Here is a 19,583-nt window from a genome sequence, read left to right as displayed (position 1 = left end):
ATTGAGCTTCCATATGACCCTGCAATACCAATTGTGGGAATATATACCGAGGATGCACAAAAGCACAGTAGAAATGACATCTGTACCTATATATTAATTGCAGCACTGTTCACAATAGCCAAAATATTATACAACCCAAGTGCCCTAAAACAGATGATTAGTTAAAGAAACTTTGACACATCTTCACAATGGAATACTATGCAGCTGTTAGGAGAGATGAAGTCATGAAATTTTCTTATAAATGGATAAACATGGAGAGTATCATGCTAAGTGAAATGAGTCAGAAAGAGAGGGACAGACATAGAGGGACTGCATTCATTTGTGGAGTGTAGGGTAGCATCACATGAGGCTGACACCCAAGGACAGTAGATACAAGGGCCAGGGGATTTCCCCATAGCTGGAAGACTGCTTCATGAGCGGAAGGGAGAAGACAAATGGAATAGAAAAGGGATCACTAAGAAAATGATGGCTGAAGGAACCAGTTGGGATGGGAGATGCATGCCAAAAGTAAATAATGGACCAAACATAATGACCTCTCAGTGTCTGTGTTGCAAGCCATAATGCCCAGAAGTAGAGAGAGAGAGTATGGAGAATATTGTCTGCCATAGAGGCAGGGGAGGGTGGGAAAGGGGGGTATACCCGGGATATTGGTGGTGGGGAATGTGCACAGGTGGAAGGATGGGTGTTTGATCATTGTGAGATTGTAACCCAAACATGAAAGCTTGTAACTATCTCATGGTGATTCAATAAAATTTTTAAAAAATTTTAAAAAAGAATGCTGATATTGTACCACTGGTACAATGACATATTAGAATGGACAGAGCTGGCAAACATCTATATCACATTATTCTGTTTTTGAAGAAGTTCTTAGCTATTTCTTAAAGTCATATGGAGCATTTCTTCCACCATCATCCATGACAATAAATTTGTGTTTAAATATGTTATAAGAAGATAATAAATATCCTTGATCTTTACAAATTTAAATAAAATGTATTTTACAATGATCTAAATGTGTTTGAATCTTTTCCACATAATTGTGAACTAGACAATTATTTATGAAATAATATATATGGAGATTAATTCTACAAAACTTGCAAATAATTTTCAAGTTTTTCTATGAATTTGACATGCACAAACCAGGGGTCAAATAATTTTCTATGTAAATTTGTCATATAATTATTAGACAAGAATCTAAAATATCTATTGGAAGTGACTTATTTCAGTATATCATACAAATACAAGATTCCTTTATGAAACTTTTGGCTTTATTAATGAAAATACTTTATCTTGGTAAATGGTTTTATTATTGCGAAGAATTATTTTATAGACTAGACAATACATTGGATGCTGGAAAATTTGAAAGCAAATGAGCCAACATCCCATAGCACATTATGACATATAATTTTATATCACACTAATTTCCTCACTACCACAACCCATGTATCTTCCTTATAACCTATCTTAATTTGCTACCTTAAGCTATCTTGTATGTCTTTAGAAGATCATTTGTAATATAGAACTGAATATCAATATGTATTAAATGACTGATATAAGCAGGATAGCAAATCCATACACTTTGTCCCAAATAAGCCAATTAAACAGAAATATATATGTTGATTCCTATAGAATATATGGACATTCTAATATGGTATTGATATATCTCTGAAAATTCTGTATACTCCTGCTTTGCTGACAAAATCGACAGGGTAAGTGGGAGAAATAATAAAATTAAAAGAAATTCTGGCTTTAATTTTCAGTTTGACTAATAATCAACTATCATGCTGACTAAATCTTTTTGTTATTAGTAGAATTCTTTAAAAAGTTAAGAGCTGATGATATTATATACTGGAAAAATAGATTAGGATTAAGGTGCCTATGTTGCATGTAGCTGACCCCAGTTCATTCCTTGCCACCACAAGGTCTCCAGAGCACCACAGGATGTAGCCCTGGAGACCTCCACGTACTACCAGTTGGCCAAAAATTCCTGGATGGGGCCCTGGCCTCCATCTGCAACATCACCTGGAAAACCTCCAAAATGAAATTCTCTAGTTCATAAAAAAGAAGTCATATATCATAACACAGTGCATTCGGGGACCCCAAGAACCTTGAGAGAAAGGAAGTGTGTGAAGCACTGCGTTTGAAGACAAGGGAAGAAGTGAAGAGCTCCTTCTCAGCCTGACCTTTCACAGGTCAGCCTTTCACATCCTCTGTCCACCTAAGTTGAATGTCAAATTTTGCCATGGACTTCCACATGCTTATACATTTTGTTTCTTTTGAAAACCATTTTTTCATTTCCTTCCTTCCTTCCTTCCTTCCTTCCTTCCTTCCTTCCTTCCTTCCTTCCTTCCTTCCTTCCTCCCTCCGTCCCTCCCTCCCTCCTTCCCTTCCTTCCTTCCTTCCTTCCTTCCTTCCTTCCTTCCTTCCTTCCTTCCTTCCTTCCTTCCTTCCTTCCTTCCTTCCTTCCTTCCTTCCTTCCTTCCTTCCTTCCCTTCCTTCTTTCCCTCCCTCCTTGCTGCTCTGACAATCCACAGTGATATCACCATTGTACAGTGAGTCCACCTCTTCAGGCTAAGCAAATGTGAGGAATGACTAGAGTATGGGACAAAGTGAGAAGACTGCCGTCAGAGAGATAGGAGCAAGCTTATAAGAATTTCTTGACAGTTTCTTGCACTAAGGCATAGCTATTTACTGCAGCTGCCTAGGGAATGGCAGCAGCAAACAGATCTACCTTGTGGACTGCTGTGGGGGTCGGCTTGTTCTTTCTGAGTTCTGACTTTGAACTGACTGTGATTCTCAGAAGCAGAATCACGGTCACAGAAAATTACCATATTTAGGTGGTAGTAAATAAATTTCTTTCTCAACCTCCTTTTCTCCCTTCTCCTAGATTATTAGGTATTATTTCTATTTTCTGCTCTTTTTTTAACAATGTTTTTTCATATTCTTGAACTGCTTTCTGCACTTTAATAAAATGTATAGTTAATTCTAGAGTTTCTGCTCCAATAAGAAATCTCTGATTTAAAAGCACCTGTCATACAATGTTTTGAAGAGACTATACTGAAGTTTTGCCTTAGGAACTATTCTAGATCTGAGAAGTGGTCTAGGCAAGAGTGAGCCTATTCATTCTTACTAGGTAACTCTATATTAATATTAATGTAAATTTTTCCTTGCAGTCTTCAGAGGAAGTGTCTTCTCATTATCAGTACTTTATTATGTGCCTTAAATACACAAAAAACCTTGAATTAATTATCTGATTGATAAACCCAGATGTGTGCAATCATATGTCCAGTCAGCTTTTTCAACTCATGACTCAAAAGAAAGGTAAAGTCTGAAAACTTCAGTCACATGCATTTATATTTGCAAGGTAAATGGTAACCAAGAAATAATTCTTCATTTTAAGGGTATTAGAGTTTTAGATGATACTGGAATTGCTTGTTTCTATAAATTTTTAATAGACTGAAATGACTTTGAAATCTGTGGAAAACACAATATAATGCCACTAATTCTGTTGAACTTACATTTCTTTCTAGAGACAAGAATAGAAATAAGTGCTTTAAGTGTGTGTAACTTTAAGTGTGTATTAGGGATATCTCCTCAAGGACATACCTTCTTATTAGGTTTGGCTAAAATAATTTAGCATTTAATTATTAAATCTAAAATTCCCTTCTTCCTTTGGCTCACTCACTGCTTCTCTTCCTCCCATCATTTCTTTTACCTAAAATTGTATCTTTCCATTCTATCTTTCTACTTCCAAAATCTCAATATCTGACATTTTAGAGCATGTTGCTGTTCAGCACTGTGAAAAATTGCCTTTTTAGGTAACACAAAAAGAGTTGATCTTTGGTTTCTAAGAGACTGCAGTATAGCAGAAGAGATAAATCAAATACACAGTAAAGAAACTAGTAGTTTCCAGGTGAACTTAATAAGCTTATCCATTTAAAGAGCTCAGAAGTTAGTTTGGGTTCTGTGCTTTTCTTTAACATTTCCTACTTTTTAAGGAGGAGTTTTCCATGAATGTGGTCAGTCTATTCAATGTTAAGATGAAGCACTGCTTGGACCAATATCTGGGACCATCAGTGCTAGGCTACCCCAGTGGTCCTTAGGGGACTCCAGGGTTGTATCTGGTGGTGTTCAGGAACTCCCAGGGCTCACCTTGGAGTGCTGAGGGAAGGTATGCATGTTGCAGATCCAACTGGGGTCTGACCCCTGTTCTTTTGTTTGGCTAATACTTTGATCTCTAAGTCTTAGGGCTTTCATATGCTATACAAATCAATTACATATGATTACGTTGTTATACTTAAATGAAACATAAAGGATTCATCACAATGCTATTTATTGCCATAATGAATATTTTAATTTATCTCCAAATAGTTGTCTAAGCAATCACTAAACTCACCCCTCTCACCTTTAGTTTTCTTTAACAATAAATTTGCACGACTATCAATAAATGTTACTAAGCATGGTTTTCCTTTGTTTTTACATTAGGACAGGATATCTTTAGTAGTAAAGCTAATCACCTCTTCAGGACAGTTACATAGCAAATATGTTTAATTAGCTTTTTTTAAGTTAAAAAAAGTGCTTTTTATTGAGAAGGATTTTGCCTTTAATTGCCTTTACGTGGTAAAAAGTGTGACCTCAAAACTCATTAAAAACAAAACAAAAGCAAAAATGTGTTACAGTAAACCACCTTAACTATGGTAACTAATTCTTACACTTATGAGACATGATATTCAAATATACTATCTTTCTAGAACTAGAAGCTACCCATAGAAAATCATGCCAAGATAGAGATTTTTTTTTTTGCTTTTTTTTTGGGGGGTCACACCTGGCAATGCACAGGGGCTACTCCTGTCTGTGCACTCAGGAACCACCCCGGCGGTGCTCAGGGGACCATATGGGATGCTGGGATTCAAACCCGGGTCGGCCGCGTGCAAGGCAAACGCCCTACCCGCTGTGCTATTGCTCCAGCCCCTAGAGATTTATTCTTGTGTTTAGTCTCACACAAACTAAGTCCACTGCCTTCAGCCAACTCTTAAAATTCTCAGCATACCCTCTTCTAGTTCCATCAATGAAAAAGAAAGTGTCACAGTCTCCAGAACCTAAAAACTTATGGGGTACAGAGAGGACAAATATGTCCTTTGGGAGGAGGGGTCTCCATAGCAGTGCTGAGTTCCCAGAGACCACTTCTGGTGACTCTCAGCCAATCATAAAATTGATTCAATGTGAAAGTCAAAGAATGTGGTACTATCTGGGCCCTGTGGTGCCAGGAACCACCTTGATCATACCTAGAGGTTTTTTGGTGTCCTACATGGCTAAACTTTGTGATGCTAGGGCAGATGCATGTGGCACTAGGAATTAAGTCTCTGCACTATTTTTTGGCTCCTAGCAACCTACTTTAATCATTGGTAATATTGAGTCTCCAGTGGACTAGAGGAATAATAAAGGTAATACCAGAATACCTTCTGCTCACAGCTCTGATTTACCCTTTTGTACAGATTAAATTGTTGGCCCTCACCTGTATAGTAAATGTCATGTTTCTCTTTATTTTGTATTTTGTAAATGTAAGAATTTCTCTTTATTTTATTCACCATTTCATCCATTTCACATTTAGAAAGTTTCCTCCCTGACCCCATCCTCCCATGTGTCAGAATGTGATTTAGTGCTGCAATAAAAGCATGAAAGGTAGAGGGACTGTAGCTGTTTCTCGGTTCAAATGATGATACTAGATCTGTGACGTTAATCACATATACTGAACATCACCTCCTAGAGACACACTTATTTTTATCCCCTCTGAAAAGCAAGGCAAATAAACACAATAGCTATTTCAAAGTAAATTTTAGACTATCGGTGAAGAAGATAAAACACATGAGGCTAAATAGTTTTGTTGTCACATATTCATTTTCTTTTTTGTTGTTGTTCATTTACTTTTGGTTGTTTACTGTTTGTCTTTCAAAAGGAAGACAAACACCTGGTGGTGTTCAGGGCTTACTCCTGGCTCTGCACACAGGGATCACTTCTGGTAGGCTTGGGGGACCATATAGGGTGCCAGTATTTGAACCTGCGTCAGCTACATGCAAGGCAACACCTTATCCACTATCCTATTGCTCCAGCCACATAGCTATTTTCTTATTGCCCCTGCCTAAGATGGAGTATGAATTAACCAGTGAAGATATTCTTGTTTTATTTTATTTATTTATTTTTTTACTTTTGGAGTTTTTTAATTTTTTGTTTTTGTTTTTGTTGGTGTTGGGCCACACCAAGGGTGCTCTGGGCTTATACCTGTTCTGCACTCACAGATCACTCCTGGTGGACTTAGGGTGGGCCTGCATTATATAATGCCTCCCCCCTGTATTATCACACCTGTCTCTTTTGTATACTTTTAATTTTTTTAAAGGGAAATTACAGTTTAGAGATATGAGATACTTACAAGGGGAAAAATATTAGGTTGAAGGTGTTTAGCATAGCACTATAAATGTAATGTACTGAAACTGCCTCCTTTACTAGTTTTCTAAACTTACAACTCACCTTTGCCACTAAACTAATATTTTCTTCTCTTATATAATGGCATACCTAGTGGAGAAAGTAAAGTATGGTGACACCAGTTCTATTTTATACCCTTGGAGAATAGTTGTTGGGCCATACTTGGTGGTACTATGTTTTTTTTCCCCAATTCTGTGCTTTCCAGTGGTGTTCAGGATACTAGATGGTGTTAAGAATGGAACCAGGATCAGTTGCACGTGGGACAAATGTGTAAATCCCTATACTGTACATCAGCCCAACACCATGTCTTTGTTTAATTATCCATGTAAGTTGAAGTTTGAGTTTCAGATGAAAACATTAAGCACTCAAACTTTATAGGTAATCATGCCAGGATCGGTCCTAACTCTTGCTAATAGGAAGTTTTCTCTGGAGAGAAAAATTTGTCCAAAAAGAGAAATAAAATCTAAAAGGAAAGAACCTGAGGAAAAATCTTCTGTTCGGCCAGTCTACAATTTTCATGAAGCTTTGTTGCAAAGTCCAACGCAGTGTACTATCAACTTGAATAAATCATCATCTTTTTATCCTCTAGAGTTATATTTTAGTAAACTCTTTAAAATGCTTCTTCCTAAGCCTGGTGTGATAGTACAGTGGTAAGGTGCTGCCTTGCATGTGCTGACCCAGGTTTGATCCCCGGCACCCCCTAGGGTTCCCACAAGCTTTCCCAGGAGTCATCCCTGCGTTCAGAGCCAAGAGTATGCCCTAAGAACCACAAGAAACATTGTGAAAATAGTAGAGTAAAAGACATAGAGCAAAGTGAAACTTTTTTAAAGGAAACACTATATTTCTTATCCTCTTAATTTAATGCATTTCTTTGCACTAATTCTATACAACTCTGCTATCAAGTAAATCAAGCCTTTGCTACTAATAAATCTAAAATAAACAATACAAAATGTGCAAGACCAGTAAAACCCTGAAGCTTTGGCTCACATTGAGTACTAAGCTCCCACACCTTCAGAGAAAAAAAAAATCATCTTCTTTTTAATCAAATGACATTGGTTGAGAACTAATAACTTTCTCTAAGATAGGGTGTCTTCTATTCTTTCGCATTGACACTATTAACACATTTAAGTGACATAAAGATGCAATTTATGCAAATGATTTTGAAATTTCCTGATCACATGCTAAGTAATTAAATGTCAAAGAAAATTACGGTAAAAATCACTGGTGAACTGTTTGCTTTTATATTCTAAAATTCAGCAAACTAAATGTCTTATGTAAATATTTGCCTTTTTAATGCTGTTGCCATTTCCTCTGACTTTTTTGACATACTATGCCCTCTTCCATCACATACACTTCTCCTTTAACAATTAAAATTAATTTCTTTTAGTGTATATATTTTGCTTAGCAAACTGATATCTTTAGAACATGATAATATTGTCCTCTTGAGTCTACCATACAACTGCAGTGTGTCTATTTTTGTTGAGTAAATAGTTGAAAAGGAAGAACTAGAAAGTTTTCTAAACTGCATGACCAAGGCAATAAAAGTGCAGGAATCAAGACAAGTGAGAGCTTTTTAAACACATCAACTATGACTCACTTATAGCCTTACTAGTTCATGCAGAATTATGCCAAAAGTGATATTTTTGAACTTGTCTATTCATGTAAAATGAGAGAAGTAATGATTCATAGAATTTTTAAATACTATCAAGTTTTAAGCTATTCATTTGAAAAAAAGATAATAAACATAGGGATGATGATCAATACTTTAATTTCTCTGGAAACTTCCGTTTAAAATTATATTGGATATCTCTGCAGATAGCAAAATTAAAAATAAATCAAAGAAGATTTTTGTAGCTTGTGGAAACAAATAAAAGTCAGGTTGTTTTTATATCACCTTAATTTTACTACTAAGAAAATAAAGACAATTTTGCAGGTAAAACATGATCACTTGAAGGAAAAAAATATTTGCACCTGTGATTTATTTTTATAATTTACCATTATAAGCAATTTTGAAATAGAATTTATTTTATTCAGCTAATTATTCCTATCATATTATTTAAATGATGTTTTCTAAAGATTTGGTTTTGTTATACATCTGATAGCTTTTAGATATAAAGCTTTTTTCTTAAAAAATATTATAAAGTTTAATTCTCTATATTATAATTTGGAATTTAAATTTGTCATTTTTGAAATCTTGAATGCACCCATTTCTTCAAGGAGAAAATGCTTAAGATACATTTATTGATTAGGTAAGAAAAACACAAAATTTTTCAAGAACCTTACAAGGAAAGTTGGAGGACTGACAAAGCTATAGTTGCCATGCTACACTGTCCAGTTCTGTCCTAAATCTTGTAACACGATTCTTGGCAATGTAGAATGTGTTATGAACAACTATCTTTGCAAACAACTGAGATGGTAGAATCTGTGCACATTAGGTTAAAACCTCACATCTCATCATAGAAACATTATAATTAAAGGATCATTAGACAATAACTAGGGATGGATACAATCACTACCGATGATTTTACATATCTTTATGTTTTTGTTAAATTATATGTTGAGGACATGCAGTTTGTAAAACTCATACATTCAAATGTAGTCACATTTATCATCCCAACTTCTGCCTTAGGTTGTATCTACAAGGGTTTTATTTTCTTATTTGTGATGTAAAATAACATCACATTATTTTGAAGTACTTGGAAGCTTATCAATACGGCCTGTGGATGCTTCAAAATGGAGACTTCTTTCTAGAATGCCTTGTTTTTCTTAGACAAATTACCTCTTGTAGTTTCTTTCTTTTTGTTTTAAAACCAGAAATAGAAGAAGAGAAAAAAATAAGCTGAGGAATCTAGTTGGAGATGGTAGCCCAGGTAGAGCGGAAGACAACTACAATAAGTGACTGTTAAATATGTTAAAATGCAATTTTCCCCTCAGACTGATAATCAACTTTTCTTCTGAACATATTTATCTTTGAGTAGGGAAATTAACAAATTAATTAGTTTTACTGAAATTACATTTAAGTGTTAGCATCAAAACGAAATAAAATCTTTTAAAGCATCTCTTTCCTAAACCCAAGGTTTGCATACTAGAAATGGTACAATATATGAACATCGTTATTTCAAGACCTAATTATTAAAAATATGAACTCAATATACTTTTGTTGTCAAAGGCTTTCAGGCATGTCATAAATCATGGAGGAATAGGCTGCACTAGGAGAAAATTCCCTTAAAATACAACCAAAGGAACTGAGGAGATAGCACAGTGGGTAGGACACTAGCCTTGCATGTGACTGACTTGGGTTAGATTTCTGCCACCACAGATGGTCCCTCTAATACTGCCTGTAGTGGCCACTAAGTGCAGAGCTAGAACTAAGCTCTGAGCACCATTGGCTCTGCCACCCCAAACAAAAACAACCAGAAAATAACTGCATATTTTGTACAATTCTCAACAATTAATCACTGCAGAAAAAAATCCACAAATTCGGAGTTCATGATAAAAAATCATAGTCTCAAATTGCAGCCAAAGGATAGGAAGGTCGAAGATGGCATAAGAAGTACTCTGAAAACCCACACATGGCAACAAAATCATAAACAAGAAACAGAAATATTTACTGGGAGCAGGGAAGGCAAAGAGGAACACTCAGAGAGCTTCTTCTTTAAGAGGGCAGTGACAATGAAAAACCCACAGAGAAGCCTACCAAGCTTAATGAGTAAAGATAATGGCTCAGACTGTGCAACCAGTATCAACTAATTTTATAGCCTCTGAGCTAATGATTTTATTGATATCATGTTGAAGATGTTTAATGAGCACAAAGAAATAATGGTACAGGTAATCAATAAATCACAGAAATTATGAGAACAGAAATGATATACTACAATTTGAAGGGGCATAACTGGAATGCATGATAGGTAAAATAAAAATTCAGTGGAAACCCTAAGCACCAGATAACAACAGAGGAAAAAACACTCAGTGAATTCCAAGATGAAATGCAGCAAACCTTTAGAAAAAAACAGAAAAGAAATGGTCTTAAGAGCTAAAGCATACAGTAGAAAACTATGGTATGAGCTCAAGAGGAACAATATAAGATCGTGGGAGTCCCAAGGAATAGGCAGGCAAGATGAAAGAAGAATTACTAGTGAAAGAAATTGTAACTAAGAATTTTCCAGAATTGAGATGAAGAATGTGTGAAACCGGATTCAAGAAGTTCAAAGGGTCCTAGCCAAAGTAAGGCCATACAGCAAAACTTTTCCATACAGCAAAACTTTAAAGAAAAGATTTATATACAAAGGATCTCCCTTAAGGTTCACAGAAGATCTATCAAAATAAACTATAAACCAGAAGAGAATGGTGGTGTGTGTCTGTGTAAAACTCTATTTTAGGGTGAATGAGAGCCTACTAGTCTATTAAAAGTATAAGACACATAGCTACATAAAGTTTAGTCCTGAACCAATAATTAGAATCTTTAGAATCTCAGAATCCAAACATCTTATGATTATAGCACTCAGTTTATAGTACTTATTTACTTATCTTTTAAATATACACTTTCTCAAGTTACTTGCTAATATAATATTGGTACTTCCTAATATTTTCAGCTTTTTGTTTTATTTTGTTTTTTGGCACTGCACTCAATTGCTCTCAGGTTTTACTTCTGCCTCTTCACTTAGAGACTTCTCTTGGTGAGGCTCAGGGTACTATACTAGGTGCTGGGAATTGAACTAGGTGAGCAACATATAAGATAAGCACCCTACCCACTGTATTATCTCTCTGACCCTAATGTTTAATTATTTTTCTTTAAAATTATCTAAATTCCATAATGGTAATGTTTACGTAAGTGGGAACATAGAAGGCTTAGAATCACTTCTCCAGAAAGTACATTTATTTTACTTCATGAATTTCAGTTTCCTTGTAGTAGATACTGGTTAGTGGTAGCTAAAATTATCTTTAATAGGCAGAAACTAAAAGCAAAAATAGAAAGGAAAAAAATCAGTGGAACTTCATAATAATCAAGTTCTCAATTTTCTGTTCCTATATTGATATTCTTGGCAGCTACAGAACATTGATAATTCTATAAATTGAATCTTTAGATATTGTTTCTATCTTTATCACATATAAATTCTAATAACCATGATCTGGACCAAGATGAAACAGACATTTGACCTATATTGAAATAAAGAACATATCATATAAACTTTAGTTGTACCATTTTCATATTTTCCCATGAGCATTACATTTCACCCATCACTCTGCCTAATGCCCACAGTTATATATCCAGGTATTCTTCTGCCATAACATCCTAATGTGGATCACTATCAACTCCAGTGATGCTTATACCCTTATTATGATGCTTGCATTTCATTTTTGACTATGTTTTTCAAGGATAACAAACTTAGAATTAAGTAGAAATCCAGAGAAATAATTTTAATTATTTATTTAAGTAAAATACAGAGGGAGAATATAGGTAAAATCCAGAGAAATAATTTTTTTATTGTTTTAACTATTTTTTTATATTTTAACTAAGTAAAAATACCTTGACTTTGTTTGAACTACAGCAGAAAACAATTTGCCTTGCTTTTGTTGAAATATGGACATAATTCATGCTAAACAAACTGATGCAGATTCTCTTTCTACCTAAAATTATTTAATTATTACATTCAGCAACCAACTTCTTTAATAATTTACCCTTCAAATGAGAATCTGTTGAGTTTAGTGTACCCAAAGAAAAGATGCTTCTAAAATTCAAAATCTACCTCAGAAAATATTCCAGGATATCTTCTTGTTACATCCAGCTCTCTCAAAATTCTATTTTTCCACATGAACAAATTAAAAGGTAATTTTCTTCACACTAAAACATATCCATATAAAATTTACATCATAACATTCTGATTTAAAATAGCCAATGATTTACTTTTCTCTTTTTAATAAGTGGATTTTGAGCTCCTTGGAGGTCAGGCCTGTGACTAATTTCATCTTTCCACATTTAAATATAATGATTCTCATTAAATAGTCAATAAATTCATTAAGATACATAAATGAGGAGATTATATCAGCACTTGTCATTCTCCATGTGAAGAACTATAGGATAGAATGTCCTTTTACTCTTTAGAATAATCTTATGTCTGAACTGGTAGTGATAAAAAAGCAAGAAAGGAAATCAGTGGCATTTTATAGTGCTCATTTAATGATATATAAGGCTGGAATAAAAGTAGGATTATTTTTCTCTATTGTATAAGTCATTTTGATAAAGTGGATACTTTACCCTTCCTTGACTATTGGAGCATTTTTATGCATATGCTGTTACTGCTCAGTCACCTCAGATAACTTTTTTTTCCCAATCAAATTGCAGCTAAGTTCTGTGAAAAACTGATATCATTCTGCCACTCTGAAATCTTACACTGTATCAGAGTCACTGTATCAAATACTAGTCAGCACATCCAAGCTTGTCCAGAGCAATGAACAGTCAGTATGCAGAAGATTTCATTTCAGAACCACAGTGATAAGCTTTTAGTTTCTCAGGCACTAGATAAAATACTGGTTGAATTTGTCATTACCAAGAAAAAAGGACTCAGTGTTTCCCCCTCATTTATTCATAGCTGTTTATTTACACACTCCATAAAGCTCTAGTCATCACATTTAAAGGTAAGGGAATATTTTAATAACAGAATGAAGGAATTCCAAGAAAGTGATCTGAAAGTCACTGTAAAGTACATTGGATTAAAATATTACCATTAGCTTTATGTCTTGGAGAATGTAACTTAGACACTTGAGTTCATTGGAAAAAGATGTTGAGTGTAAATTAAGTGAAAAGACTATATGCCATATTCCTGGTGGTTATTTGAGAGAAAAAAAGAGGAATGAGTAAGATGGGTTTTCTTCATGGGTTTAAATCTCCTAGGGGTAAAAGATAATATAAGAAATTAGAAATGTTCCCATAGGAGGTCTTGGAGTTCTAGAAGAGCAGCATAGCTTATTCTACATCTTTTGAAATACCTGTTGTAAGATTTTGACACTTGTTAGAAGTCTTGGTAATTATAGTATATTAGGTATGGGACAACCCATCATTCTCAATGATCATGCCATCTCTCTCTCTCTTCTCTCTCTCTCTCTCTCCCCCTCTTCTTTCTCTGGGGGTCAGTGACTAGGACCTTGACTCTTGATTCCTGTTCTCTTGGTTAGGGAGAACAGGAGTTACTATAGCCAGGGAACGCCTGGCATTAACTGGGTTTTGAAACCATTCATTTGGGTCACTGAGTTAAACTCACAGATTTTCCACTTTGGGTTTCTTCTTTGCCCTTTTCTGGGCTCTAATTACAGCTAACTGTAATTTTTAATTTTTACTAAATTAAAATTATACTTACAACTGTTCTGAATGTGGTTGCCATATTGACTCTGGTCATAGTGTCAGAAAGTCAGCAGATATACTGGTGTTGTGGACCTTGTGGAGACACCTGGGCCTCTAGTGGCTGCTTCAAAAGACAACTAGAATAAGATGACAGGAATAAAAATACTGACAAATAATTTAAAAAATATTGCTAACCCTGAGGATAGCACAGTGGGTAGGGCATTTGCCTTGCATGTATCCAACCTGGGTTCGATTCCTCTGCCCCTCTCGGAGAGCCCAGCAAGCTATCAAGAGTATCTTGCCCACATGGCAGAACCTGGCAAGCTACCCATGGCATATTCAGTTTTCCCAAAACAGTAACAACAAGTCTCACAATGGAGATGTTACTGGTGCCCGCTCGAACAAATCGATGAGCAACGGGGATGATAGTGACAGTAATAGTGACAGTGATAACCCTGAGAATAATAATAAAGAAGGACAATATGAATTTAAAGGGAAAAAAGAGAATATTAAGTCCAGTTAGATGGATATTTGATTAAGAAAGATATCTCATATTTATTCAATATGAAATGCTCAGTGTTTTCTGAGTATCAGACTCTGTTCTAAAAATTATAAACTCACGCATGTCAGACTGTCTTCACCAGGGCTACTTGGAGGGGGGCAGGTTGAGTTTCTCTTCCCCACAGCAGAATGCTGCAGCCGAAAACATCCAGAACCCAACCACATCGCCATGCTCAAGGCCACTCTCCACAGGCTCGGAGGAGCCTCACCTAAGAGGGAACCTGCAGAAAAACCAGGTATGCAGGACCCGTCACTGAGATCTCCAAGCTCACTCAGAATGGGACTGGGCCTCCTCCCTCCAGTTCCCCAGTTTTCCAGTAGCTTGGCAGTCACATCCACAAACTGCCTCCAGAGCCATATAATCTCATTAATAACCAAGATTCAGAGATTGAAACAAAGCTCCCGGAAAAGAGACACACAGAATGTCCTGGCACAGGGCCGCATTTGTGACCCCACAACCTCCTATACTCTAGCCCACTGATGTACCAAAAGTAGCACACATTTGTTTGGGTTTAACATATATGTTTGTAATCTCTTATACAAGGGCTTAAATGGCTCCAGGATGACATACAAACAATTTTCACATACTTTCCTATTGTGGTGGTAGGAAGGTGCAAAGTGGTAAGATTGGTGTTTGAATATTAACTGTAATGATCTATTGTGAACAACTTTATAAAAATAAAATAATTTTTTAAAAAAGAAAAAAATTATAAATTCAGATGTAATCTCATACTTATTAGTCAAATAAGGAGACTAATAGGAAACCAAATGTACTCATTGTGCTCTAATGCAAATTAGAGTTTGGTCACAGAAAAATAGTAGAGAAAACTAATATAACCACGCAAAGAGATAGCATTTCATTTACATCTTAAATGACTAGTGTTTCATCAAAGTGAAACAACCTGTTCAAACACATTGGAATGGGAAAGACCACAGTGCAATTGGGGAGTCATATTGTAGTTGGAAAATAAGGAAAGAGGGACCAAGCAAAACACAAGTTCTATGTGAGATGTAAACATATTATCTCCTGCACCTGTGAACTTCCACTTAAATTTTTCTCCTCTTCCTGCTAGAAGGAATACACACACACACACACACACACACACAAACACACACACACATATATATGTATATATATATACATATATATACATATATATACTCTGTCAGCTAAAGTAAAAACTGAATTGGTGATGTTTGGGTTTTACCCCATCCCAGAGAGACTAGTGAGAGAAAAGGCCAAAGGAGGACAGAGCAACAGTATAGCGGTTAGGGCACTTGCTTCACATGGCTGAGGCAGGTTTGATCCCTGGCACTTCATATGGTCCCCAGAATCTGCAGGAGTAATCCCCGAGCACAGAGCCAAGAGTGAGCACTGAGCACCACCAGCTATCATCCAAAAACAAACAAACCAAACAAAGAATTAAAAAGGAGAAATATATTCTAGTAATCTTTCCAAACTGAGGTGAATCATGAGAGAGAATTCTTCAGAGGGAGAGAAAAGAGAGTTGGAACCAGAAAATCAAAAGAGGTAGAGTAAAACAACATAGTTCCATTACAACTATATAAAATTGTTAGTTATTTTATTTGCAACTCAAATTTAAGTGAGAGCATAAAACATAAAAATGTTTAGTTTAGTTTTTAATCATATTAAAGTGAAGCACAAAGTTTCAAATATGTAAAATATGTAATAAATACCACAATAATATGAAAGAAGGTGGGCAGGTAAGCATTTTTCTGCGTAAAAAAGTGTTAATGTGCACTGGTGGAGGGATATGTGTTTGATCATTGTGTGATTGTAACCCAAATATGAAAGCATGTAACTATCTCATGGTAATTCAATAAAATTTAAAATAAAAGTGTTAATATGAGACAAATATAAATACTGCTCTACATGTATGCGGCATTAGATAAATAATAATTATGAAAATTATCATCTACATATTAAATCTTTGGATTTGCATGTTTTAGCTGTTGCTCTATTAAATGTAACAAGTATAATGAGAAGTTGCAGGGGTATGGTGCCACCAGCAGGTAAACCTGTACCTGTGGAACAAGTGCATCAGCAGCTTGATGATGCCTTCAGGCTTCCAGATACCCCAAAATTGCTGCTGTGCCTTTGTGCAGACCCAACAACTTGGGGCCAAGTTTAGCCAGAATCAAATGGCCAAAATTTAGATATGTGGTACACACACCCACAAACCACCTCCGGCCCAGCTATATAAGCTCATTTATTGGCCTTATTTCAGAGATCCATAAATCTCAAAAGAGATCAGAAGATGCACTTAGGGCCTGTAGCTCAGAGGTAGGTGGGAACCCATGACTGAGAGCACCAGGCTCACTTGGATCAGGACTCAGCCTCCTCCCATCAGGTGCTCAGTTTTCCAGTAGCTTGGCAGTCACACCCACAAACTGCCCCTGGCGCCATGTAATCTCATCAATGGCCAAGACCCAGAGACTATGAACTAAAGCTCCCAGAAGAGAGCATCACAGAATGTCCTGACCCCATGCCAGGCTGTCTTCACTGGGGCACCTCAGAGGGGGGCAGGTTGAGTTTCCCTCCCTGCATCAAGCAGAACCCTGGCAGCCTAAAACCACCAGAACCCAATCACCACCATGTTCAAGGCCACTCTCCACATGCTCAGATGAGCCTCACCTAAAGGGGTACAAGCCTCACCCAAAACGAAATGAACCTAAGCAGAGAGTGGACTAGCAGGAAAACCCAGATATGTGGGAAACTGTGACTAAGATCTCCAAGCCTGCTTGGATCAGGACTGGGTCTTCTTCCCCCCAGGTCCCCAGTTTTCCAGAAGCTTGCTAGTCACACCCACAAACTGTCCCTGGAGCCATGTAATCTCATCAATGGCCAAGACCCAGAAACTGTAAACTAAAACTCCCAGAAAAGAATGACACACCATTCCTCCGCGCCCGCACCCCCAGAATGACTGACGAAGAGGACGGAGCTGCTTGGGACACCGGCAGCCCACCAGCAACCTGCACACAGCATCTATCCCACTTCTGAGCACAAAATGGAGAGACGCACCCAAGTGCGCGGCGCGGCTGGCGGGGGATCGAGGGCGGGGAAGTACCGGTCTCCGCCCACATCGGACACTTAAAGAGAGTGCAGCCACGTGGGCTTTCCCATTCCTCCGCGCCCGCACCCCCAGAATGACTGACGAAGAGGACGGAGCTGCTTGGGACACCGGCAGCCCACCAGCAACCTGCAGTATGTGACTTGAGAGTTTCCGCCAGGTCCCCCGTGCGGAAATCTCTCTCTCTCTCCTTCAACTTTCTCCCTGGACTTTAGACAGAAACCCAAAACCGCGTGGCCGCTGCCGCGGCCGCGCGACTTAATGTCATCTTAGTATCAGCAGTATGTAATGGTTCCTTCTTAATGGGTCGGACTTTTGTGGGTGTTCCTAACAAGAATAGTAAGTATTTTGTTGAAATATTGAAGGCAATCAAAATGGTAGCCATCTCTCTAGACTGAACTAAGCTATATCCCCACGCTGGCTGAGAAGAAATATCCTTCTTTCTCGGGAAGAAACGTGGCGTGGTGTCAAACATAGTGTGATGTCCATTAAGCAAACAGACCTGGTGGCGTGGGAATGGGAAATAAGGGGAAAAATTAGGTACATGGACCAGCGGGACGCTGGTGGTATCTCGAGCCGGAGCCGATATCAGCGCAAGAGCTTTGGTTCCAGAAACTGCTTCCAGACACTCTACTAGACTATCAACTAAGCCAGAGCCCCACGCCGGCTGATGACGGGAAATAACCATCCTCTTCGGTTTTTTTTCCCTTTGTCAGACAGCGTGGCGATTACTAAACAGGCGTGAACTCGGTGGCGCGGGGCAAGGGGGAAAAAGAAAAGTTATGTAACAAACAGCAGGACTTAATATCTCTATATGCTTAGTAATGGAGAATTATCAAATGCCTCATTGGCAATAGGACTGTCTTTTTCTTTTTGGGGGGAAACCCCAGCAACGGTAGTGAGTTGTGTGTTGAAACATGGAATGTAATCGAGATAAGCGCAAATGAAGTGAAACCTATCACGTATAAGGGTGGGGACTAGGGAGGTGGGAGGGGGCGGCAGATAGACTGGGGGGGTTGGGAATGTAAGATGGGCACTGGTGAAGGAAGGGGTATTTGAATATTGTATAACTGACATAATCCTGAGAACTTTGTAACCCTCCACTTGGTGATTCAATAAAAAAAAAAAAAAAAAAAAAAAAAAAAAAAGAATGACACAGAATTTCCTGGACATTATATTCTATCCATAACAAGAAATACAAAACAAATCGTCTAGCATTGCCTTTTTGGCAGATTTGAGTGGTGGTGAGTCTGGTGTCAAAATATCAAATGTAACCAAAGTAGAGACAGAGTATGGGGAAAATTGTCTGCCACACAAGCAGGGAAAGGGTTGGAAGGTGGGTGGTGTGTGTGGGGGGGAGAATACTCCGGATTTTTGTGGTGGAAAGTGTGCACTGGTGAAGTGATGGGTGTTTGATGATTATATGACCGAAGCTCAAACAAGAAAACTTTGTAGCTGTATCTCACAGTGAATCAAAAAGTGGGGGGGATAATAATAAAATAATAAAATAAAGTTTATAAAGTTAACATTCAGAATAGAATTAAATTAATTCTTTTATTAATTAGTAGATAGTAGAGTTCATGCTCAATTCAGTCGGCTTACTCAATGGCTGAATAAATATCAGTACTCCTACATTATTAAAAAAAAATGAGAAGTTGCATGTTGGTAGGGCCTTGCAAATAAGTCTTTCATATTAGCACTATTTCCCAAGGTCAACTAGTTGTTCAGTTACAATGGTTTATAAATTTAATTGACATGTGAGTGATAAAATAAATCCTTACTTCACTTTACTCTGATCGTCTACTCTCATATTTATTCCTGATATTTTAAGTTTTTAAATTAATTCACCAAGAATTACTAAGTTATTTATGATTGTGTTTTTCACTCTTCATTCAGTCTTCTTATTCTAAATAGTAAATATCCATTAAAATTAGCCTAATTTTTCACTCTCCCATTTTCACATTGCCTCTTCTTTTCTCAAAATTCTTTTTACATGGGAACCCCTGACTGAGATCTCCAAGCTGGCCTCCTCCTCCCAGCTCCCTACTTTTCCAGTAGCTTGGCAGTTACACCCACAAAATGCCCCCGGTGCCATGTAATCTCATCAGAGACTA

The 19,583-nt window shown here is 37.1% G+C and overlaps 1 long non-coding RNA gene across 4 annotated transcripts in view; it reads right to left on the bottom strand.

Annotated features, from left to right (window-relative positions):
* The window catches only part of LOC129399433 (uncharacterized), a 417,723-nt gene that overhangs the window by 115,051 nt on the left and 283,089 nt on the right, over positions 1–19,583 (bottom strand). Inside the window, exon 7 of one of the 4 annotated variants that reach the window (XR_008627083.1) lies at positions 14,550–14,598. The exons of the other annotated variants lie outside the window; for them this stretch is intronic. This is a non-coding gene — a long non-coding RNA (uncharacterized LOC129399433). Of the gene's footprint in view, positions 1–14,549; positions 14,599–19,583 lie in introns of those variants that run through there. 4 annotated transcript variants of the gene reach the window in all.

Source organism: Sorex araneus, chromosome 11 (genome assembly GCF_027595985.1).
Source record: "Sorex araneus isolate mSorAra2 chromosome 11, mSorAra2.pri, whole genome shotgun sequence".
Classification (NCBI taxonomy): domain Eukaryota; kingdom Metazoa; phylum Chordata; class Mammalia; order Eulipotyphla; family Soricidae; genus Sorex; species Sorex araneus.
This window is presented reverse-complemented; position numbering and strand designations above follow the sequence as displayed.